Below are 8,762 nucleotides of genomic sequence, written 5' to 3' on the forward strand. Positions count from 1 at the left end.
ATCCTTATCTCCATTTATTCCTTTCCCTATCTCATCATACCCCTCTCCTGCCCACTGCGAGTTACCATTTTTATTGAGATTTATATATTATTGCAGTATATCTTGTGCAAATAAAACTATAAACAAATATATTATCTTACTTTCTCCCCTTTCCTCACAAATGCTGGTATACTCAAAAACTGTTCTGCTCTTTTTTTTTTTTAACTCAACAATATATCCTGGAGATATCTCCTGACAGTACATTGAGAAAGATCTTTTTCTTCCTACAGCTGCACTGTACTCCATGGTATGCTGCTGCTGCTGCTAAGTCACTTCAGTCGTGTCCGACTCTGTGCGACCCCATAGATGGCAGCCCACCAGGCTCCCCCGTTCCTGGGATTCTCCAGGCAAAACTCCATGGTATAGATGCACCCTATTGGAAAGGTCAGTTAAGCATCCACTTGTGAGAAGTACTGCTTCTCTTCCTCTCTTCCTCTCCCATCTCTGTGTCAAAATTTGCCCCTTCTCTCTGAACGCTGATCTCCTTTAATTTCATAAGCCAATTTGGCTGCCTAATTGAATAAGCCAATCACATCAGTGCATTCAAAAGATGGAAATTTGTTTATAAGTATACTTTGCAAAACAGGCTTTGAGAGCAAATGTCCTATTTCAAAGACAGGTACGTGTGCATGCTAAGTTGCGTGTCTGACTCTTTGCGACCCTATGACCATAGCCTGCCAGGCTGCTCTGTCCATGAGATTCTTCATGCAAGAATACTGGAGTGGGTTACCATGTCCTCCTCCAGGGGATCTTCCTGACCCAAGGATTGAACCTGTGTCTCTTATGTCTCCTGCATTGGCAGGCAGGTTCTTTACCACTAGGACCACCTGGAAAGCCCTATTTCAAAGACATTAACCACCCAAGGAAATAAGCAGTGGAGCCTCTTGGTGCAGGGAATGTCATGTCTGCTGGTCATCATCTTCTTAAAAGGATCTCGCCTTGTGTTGAAGACACAGCAGGGGCTCAGCTCGCTGGCCAAGAAGAACTGATTCCCACGACCTGTACTGCTGGTTACGCAGGCTGCTGCTGAGAGATCATTTGAGGCAGCCCTGTGCACACCATTTCTGCCCACAGGTGTGACCCTGGCTGCTGTGAGGGTTGAGAGTGGGTGCCTTCTGTTCCATTCTATACTGGTTATTTCAGATTGTCAGAAGAACTGTACCAATATTCCCAAGTAAACCTGGCTTTCTCCCTTAACTAAAATCATTCTTAAAATTAAAGCAGATGATTTTAAAGGGAATGGCATGTTCGATTTTCCCCTGCATTCCTTCCAGCCCAAGTGATGGGCTGCAGCCTATAAGATATGAAATCTGTGAGAAGGGAATAAGGCCAACATGTTTATGTTGGTGATTACTGTTGACTTGGTTTTGCTATTACTATTCTAGGCAGTTTCCCTGCTTCATGCAATTGCTATTTTCAGCTATCTTTTATCTAGGGGTTTCTCCTCTCTTAGCACTTTTTTTTTTTCATTCCCACAGTTCAGGAGCTCAGGTATGTAGTTCTTTGTGCAGAAGGATGTGTGTGGGCTCTGTTTGTATGTGTAAAAAGACCAAACTTGGTTGGCTGCCAGTTTGTTTCGGGTGTTTGAATGATGATTGTGGATTGTTGCAAAACCAATCTGTCTGCAGCCTCTGGATGAATACAGGAAACAGCCAAAATGAACACACTGGCTGTGGGACAGCTGCTCACTCACATCATTCACGAGTGGCTAGAAAGTGTCGATGATGGCTGGGCCAGAGGACAGTTGGAAGGTTATCAGCTACCCTCCCCCAAATCAGGGTGGGTTTTGCACCCATGTATTCTCACTGCAGAAGGACTGAAGTATGGTGGGCAACAGCAAAAAACAATTGTTGTTTCAAATACTGATGATGGAAACGCTCTTAAGGAAGACCTTTTGCTGTTCTTGATTGCCCACTTAGTTATGAAAAATGAGGCTCCCAAGCAAAATACAAAAGAAGAAATCAGAGCAAAGTGCTACATTGCTTTGGAAAGAAAAGAGAAAAAGAAGAAAGGTCATCCCAGGGATATCATGGTAGGGGGTGAGAGGGAGAGGAGGGCAAAGAAAGCCAAGGTCAGCAAGGCATCCTGGGAGTTGGGACGGCTGATGAATGGCTAACAGCCAATTGTGAGTTGTTGTCTGTACTGTAATTCCTCTTTGTATTCCCTCCCAAAGCCATCTGTAAAATCTGCTGCAAACATAGCCTTGTGTCAGTGGTACTATAGGGCCTGATGGCCAGAGGGGTGCCTTTCACTTGGGAGTTTTATGACCTATTTCAGGGAAGAAGGGCAAGGGGAGAGAAGTCAAGAGTGGTCTTCTTGTTAATGCTATTTGTTAAAAATTCCTTCAACTTAAAAAATATTTAATATGCTAAGGTACCATATTTTAGGATTGTATGTCCTGAATTCCAATAAAAGTAAGAAATGAAACTTTTATGTATACACATAGCTAAACTTACTTTCTGTTTCTGTTTGGAGTTCTGTTCATCTCAGTCATTCAGTATATCCAGGGTTGCATCTGAGCTGGGGGTGGAGGATGAGAAGAGAAAGGTGTATATACTGCCAAGGTCCCATTTGGGTCATTCTACCTTCTGCCCTGGAAAGACATCCAGTTTCCCTCTGACCTTTGGTCATCAGTCACGTGTGTTGAGAGTTGTTCTGCAGTTCCCCCTATAAACCCCTCCAGGTCCAGCTCTTTCTAAGCTCTCCGGTGTCCTCACAAGCTCAGGGAACCTTTTCTACTTCTGCAGCAGGATATCCTGTGGATCTGCTTAAGATCCTTCACCACCTCTGGGCCACTCTTTGGTTCATGCAAACCAACCCATGTCTGCATCGCACTGAGGATGAGATTCTTCAGACCCATCTCTTAGCGCAGACACACCTGGGAATGAGGCCACAGACCTGCCCTGCTATCAGCTCCCTCAATCCATCTGGAAGTTTTATTTCTTCATCCTAGTGGGGAGAGAAACAAATCCCCCAGTCTCCTAGCTTCGGAACCCCCACATTCTAAGCACTCCCCTCTTCTCCTCCAGTGGTGCAATTCTATGCTTCCTCTTGGGAATCCACACCCTTACATTATCAGATACTTTCTCAGACCTGCAGGTCTGAACTTCTGAAATTCAAATAGGCTGCTTTTGTACTGCTGGGCACTTCTTCCCTAAGGCAAAACTCAGGTGACAGTGTCACTGTTCAAGCATCAGTACCGTCACTGGGAGTTAATTGAGTCACCTGGCAGGTTGCCTCTTGGAACACCTCAGTTCAAGGTCACAAAAGTTGTGCTCTCAGGACGCCACAGGCTCAGCTAGTAATGGGATGTATAGAAAGTATTTGAAATTCCACCTATTATTGAGAATGAGGAGGAATTATTTTTTAATTGAAGCAGAAAGAATTTGACTTCTTCTAAAGTAATCCCCTTTTTGAGCATTCCTTGAGTAATCAGATGTCTTCTATCTTACAAACTTTTATTCAAATCAGAGATTCTGAAACTGAGGTTCATGAACTCCTTGAAATTACATGCAGAATTTTCTAGATGCCTTTTTTTCTGATGTAAGCATCCATGGGATTTTCTGAAAAACAGATTCTCCAAAGAATTTGTGACCCAGATAAGGTTAAGAACTGTTGCTATAAACCACAATCACAAATCTATTTCCCCTTGACTTTCATGAATCCCTTTTATTGAATTTTGAAGTTCACAAAATAAAGACCTACTCAAATGAAAAGGATTATTCTGTGCACTGAATTAAAGCCTTCAAAACCCAAACTTTATGTCTGATATCCCTCCCCACAGGTTCATTTATAATGGCATTTTACAGTTTGGAGGGAAAGCTAGATGTGACATCTGTCATCTCTTGGTCTCAAGGGCTAGACACATGTCTGCTTCTCTTCACTGTTCAGGGTACATGCTTCCTGAGGCTAGACATCTCGGCTTCAGTCACAGTATGTGAGCAGCTGTGCTCCCCTGATTGAACCTCCATCAGCCCCCTTAACATAGACCTTTGCAGAGCATAAAGCTCTTGGGTGTTCATTTTGTCATTTGACCCTTAACACAACTCTGTGGCAGCAATAAAGGCAGATATTCTTGACCCCACTTTATAGATGCAAAAGGGAAGCTTAGAGAGGATAAAGACTGGACACAGTCCTACTGGAGTTTATGCCAAACAAGGTGCCAACCACAATTCTTTCAAAAATTGCCTTTAATTAAAAAGCTATTACAAGACAGTTTTTTATGCTCTGGTTTGGACTTAATTGTCTTCCATCCAAAATTCATATGTTGCAGTCCCTCCCACCTTCTTCCCCATACCTCAGAATGTGACCTCATTTTGAAATAGTGTTGTTACAGATGTAATTATTTAAGATGAGGTCATAACAGGGTAGGGTGGGTTCCTGATCCAAAATAACTGGTGTCCTCATAAGAAGGGGAAACTTGGCCACAGACATGCCATGTAAAGATGAGGGCAGAGATCAGAGTGATGCTTCTACAAGCCAAGGAATGACAAAATTGCCAGCAAACTAGCAGAAATTAGGCAAAGGCACAGAACAGATTTTCTTTTGAAACCCTCAGCAGGAATGAACCCTGCCAATAACTTGACCTTGGATTTCTAGCCCCAGAACTGTGAGACAATAAATTTCTCTTGTTTAAGCCACCCAGTTTAAGGAAGTTTATTGCATCAACTCTAGCAAACTAATATATGCTCTATTTCACAACTTTTAAAAGTTAAAGAAAAACATGACCCTTTATTTGGTATGAGATATTAAAACAACACAGAAATATGTGAAATAAAATGTGAAATCCCCACTCACCATACCAATACACTCACCCCCCACCAATGTAACATGTTTATATTAGATAATTATCCTCATGGAACTCTTTCTATGCATTTATATACATAATCATAGAGATTCCTATAAGTATCTTGGGGGCTTCCCTAGTGGCTCAGACAGTAAAGGTTCTGCCTGCAATGAAGAAGATCCAGGTTTGATCCCTGGGTCAGAAAGATTCCCTGGTTAAGGAAATGGCAATCCACTCCAGTATTCTTGCCTGGGGAATTCCATGAACAGAGAAGCCTGGTGAACTACAGTCCATGGGGCCGCAAAGAGTTGGACATGACTAAGTGACTAACATTTCACTTTTCATAGGTATTTTTTAACCCAGTTTTTTTGACTCTGAGTTTCCACTCCCTGTTATCTCTCTCTCAGACACCTAAAAATATGTTTGCTCTTCTACTGGTTGTTAGAAGTGGTCTTCCTCTTCAACAGCTTGTTGAACTTGCGTGTGTGTTAATACCCATTCTCAGAAAGAGGAAAAAACTTAAAAGAATTTCCCCAAGTCAAAGTATAAACATTGGAAAAGCTTTAAGAGATTGAAAGAAAAATGGATATACTTGCTTTGCCTTTCTCCCACAGCCAGGCATTGGGTACAAAGTGGAATGCAAATTTTGTGAGATGGTTTCCACTTAGCTCAGAGGGTAACCCACACTCCCATATATACACTGTGGAAGTTGTTTACCCACAAAGATCTGACTGGTACCCTCCCAGTTCCACCTGTTAGAAATATACTTTTTCGCGCTATAAAGACAAGGTGCCATTCTCTCTTCCTATCAACTCAGAAATTTCTGCTTTTTTAAAACAAAGCAAAACAAAAAATATCCCTATCTCCAGATGGCCATTGTTGCAGAGAACATATGGTGCCTGGGAGAAGAGGGGGAACCTTGGGCCCCCCTAGTCTCTTCCAACAGGCAGATGAGGAGCATAGAATGCTCAATCTAAAAGAGAGGGGGGAAGCTCAGGGTCTGTGAAGTGAAGTCACCAGTCACATCCTGCAGTATCAGGGTCTGTTCCCTCACCTGCTGCTCCTTCCACCTCACTGACCACAGTCCTTAGAATACTTTATTCCTTGAGCACAAAACAAATGAGGCATCCCTGCATAAGAGCTGAGACTAAAATATATTTCATCAACTTTGATGTCTACAGAAAATAAAGCAGAAGAGAGATGGGATGACAGAACAGGAGGCTGAGGCAGAGAAGAGGACCCTGGATGGAGTCCAAAAGGAATGAAAGAGAAAGGAAAATACAGAGAAGTGATGGGGTTGGAAGGACAGGAGGAGGGGATGATCCAAAAGGGTGTGGACAGAAAGAATCTTGACCTATTTTGTAACCAGGTTAAAAGGTTGGTCCCTGTGATGGTTAACTTTATATGTCTCTTGGCTGGGCCAGGATATCTAGATACTTGGTCAAACATTGTTCTAGATGTTGCTGTGAAGATGATTTTTGTATGAGGTTAACATGTAAATTGGGCTTCCCAGGTGACACTAGCGGTAAAGAACCCTCCTGCCAATGCGGGAGAGGTAAGAGAAGCAGGTTCAATCCTTGGGTTGGGAAGATTCCCTGGAGGGGGCCATGGCAACCACTCCAGTATTCTTGCCTGGAGAATCCTTTGGACAGAGGAGCCTGGAGGGCTATGATTCATAGGGTTGCAAAGAGTCAGACATGACTGAAGCAAGTTAGCAAACAACACGTAAATCAGTGGACTTTGAGTAAAGCAGGTTACTCTTCATGGTGTGGGTGGCCCCACTTAACCAGTTGAAGGTCTAAATAGCAAAAGACTGACCTTTTGCTTAGGAAACCCTAGCAAGGAAAAATTCTACCATAGACTGCTTTCAGACTCGAACTGCGATTCTACTCTAGGTTTCCAGTTTACTGGCCTACCCCATAGACTTTAGACTTGTTAGCCTCCACAATTGTGTGAATCAATTCTTTAAAAATAAATATTTCCTCTCTTTCTCTCATTCTCTCCCTCTCTCTCTCCCCCCCTTTCCCTCCCCCCATCCCATAGCATTGACTCTGTTTCTCTGGAGAATCTTAACACAGCCCCCAGCAACACTCCCCCTCCCTATATGCCCATGCCACTCCTGACATCCAAAGAAGGGCTATTCCTCCTCTTGAATCTGAGCTGGTCCTGTAATGGCTTTGAGTAGTGAAATGTGACAGATGTGAAATTTTGAGACTTCTAAGTCCGGACCTTAGGAAACTGGAACTTCCACTCCCTTCCTCTTGGATGCTTGCACTTGGAATTTTCCCACTTGGAATATGCTTTGAAAAACGCCAGCCACACAGAGAGATGAGGTGGAAGAAAACTTGGGTGCTCAGGCTGACAGCCCCACAGAGGATTCAGTACCATCTTGGATTTTCCAAAATCAGATGAGCCTTCAGATGACCATAACTCTAGATGACATCATATGGGGCTAGAGAACCCCCACATTGAGCTCAGTTGACCCAGGGGCATCATGAGAGATTAAAAAAAAAATTGATATTGTTTCAGGGCACAACAAACTGCAACAGGCCTGGTCTGTTACACAGCAGTAGGCAGCCTATCTTAAAATTTGGCCTAAAATAGACACTTCATCTACTAATCGCTGTTTTTCTGGATGGCATTGTTTGTACTTCATAAAAAGAGAAAGGGGCTCCAAGAGAAAGGTTGCCCTTATTTTCAATCTCAGGATCCCCCTTCCCTAGGTCTTCAAGCGGCTACAACCAACCATGCCAGGGCCCCAACTGGAGAAAGTCACACAACCACACCTTTGCACTTGAACTCAGCAGCTAAAAACTACTCCTTCAGCTTTGCTTTCTAACAGCCAATGACTTATTTATTAGCAGGTAGGAAAAGTGCCCCCACACCCTTTAAGATGTAGAACAGAGTGGTAGTGTTGCTGGGTTGGAGGCAGAAACTTTGCGAGGGAGTCATCTGAATTAACTTCACTGTTATTTTCTTGGGAGGAACCTGGTCTTAGTGGCTTCCTTTCAACATTATATTCTACTACATTAGCCAAGGTCACTATCAACCCAAACCACAGTGGAAGTAGGCCAAACTGCTCATAAACTGCACTTTATGACCTACCACAGGAATGTCCTCCATCTTTTAAGAAGGAGGTTCATTCCAGTCCTATTAGAAGTTTGATGTTAAGGCCTGGCAATGTTAAGACTTTTACAATATGGGTTTCATTTAAGAGAATATAAGAAATTCATAGACTTTCATTGCTACAGAGTCTAAAATTTATACTGTACATTCAAGTATGCAAAAAAAATGTAGTTTATTTATTGCCCATAAATAATGACCTTCAGGTCTTATTGATTAGTTCAGAGACAAAGTGGGGGGCGAGGGTTCAAATACAAGGTCTGAACTTGCTACAGTGGATGGCAGCACAATTCACTGAGTTTAAGCCATCTCTCTTACTCCCTTAGATGACTCAACTGTCCCCTCCTCTGGCTTTTCTTAGGGAGAGGGTGGGAGTGTGCATCTGGCATGGCCTGAGGGCCTATATCCACAGGGTGAGCTTCAGACTCTGCATTGTTCTGCTGGAGAGTGAGGCCTCTGGTCCAGTCTCTAGACTGGTGGCCACCAAGAGTGTGTCTGGTTCCAGATCTGTTTTGTTTTGTTTTTTTTCCTGGTCATAAATTCTCCAAGCTGCTCCCAGGGACATGGCCACCTCTAAGCTCCCCACCACCCCCACCACCACTGTATCTCTGCCTCACAAATGACCAGGGCTGGAAAGAGTATGTTTTTTACTCTCTGTTGTAACTGGGTTCTCTCTATGCTATAGAACAGGAGTTGGCAAACTTTCTGTAAAGGGCCACATAGTAAATATTTTAGGCTTTGTGGGCCATATGGTCTCTGTCACAACTACTCAACTCTGCATTTGTGGTGTGAAAACAGTCATAGACAATATAGA

General features: G+C 43.2%; 1 long non-coding RNA gene across 1 annotated transcript in view; it reads left to right on the top strand.

Moving 5' to 3' along the window:
- LOC138987532 (uncharacterized) overlaps window positions 1–2,382 on the top strand; it is a 31,556-nt gene extending 29,174 nt beyond the window's left edge. Inside the window, exons 2-3 of the long non-coding RNA XR_011463890.1 lie at window positions 270–423; window positions 842–2,382. This is a non-coding gene — a long non-coding RNA (uncharacterized lncRNA). The remainder of the gene's footprint in view (window positions 1–269; window positions 424–841) is intronic.
- The last annotated feature ends 6,380 nt before the right edge of the window (window positions 2,383–8,762 follow it).

This window comes from Bos mutus, chromosome 4 (genome assembly GCF_027580195.1).
Source record: "Bos mutus isolate GX-2022 chromosome 4, NWIPB_WYAK_1.1, whole genome shotgun sequence".
NCBI classification, from domain to species: Eukaryota; Metazoa; Chordata; class Mammalia; order Artiodactyla; family Bovidae; genus Bos; species Bos mutus.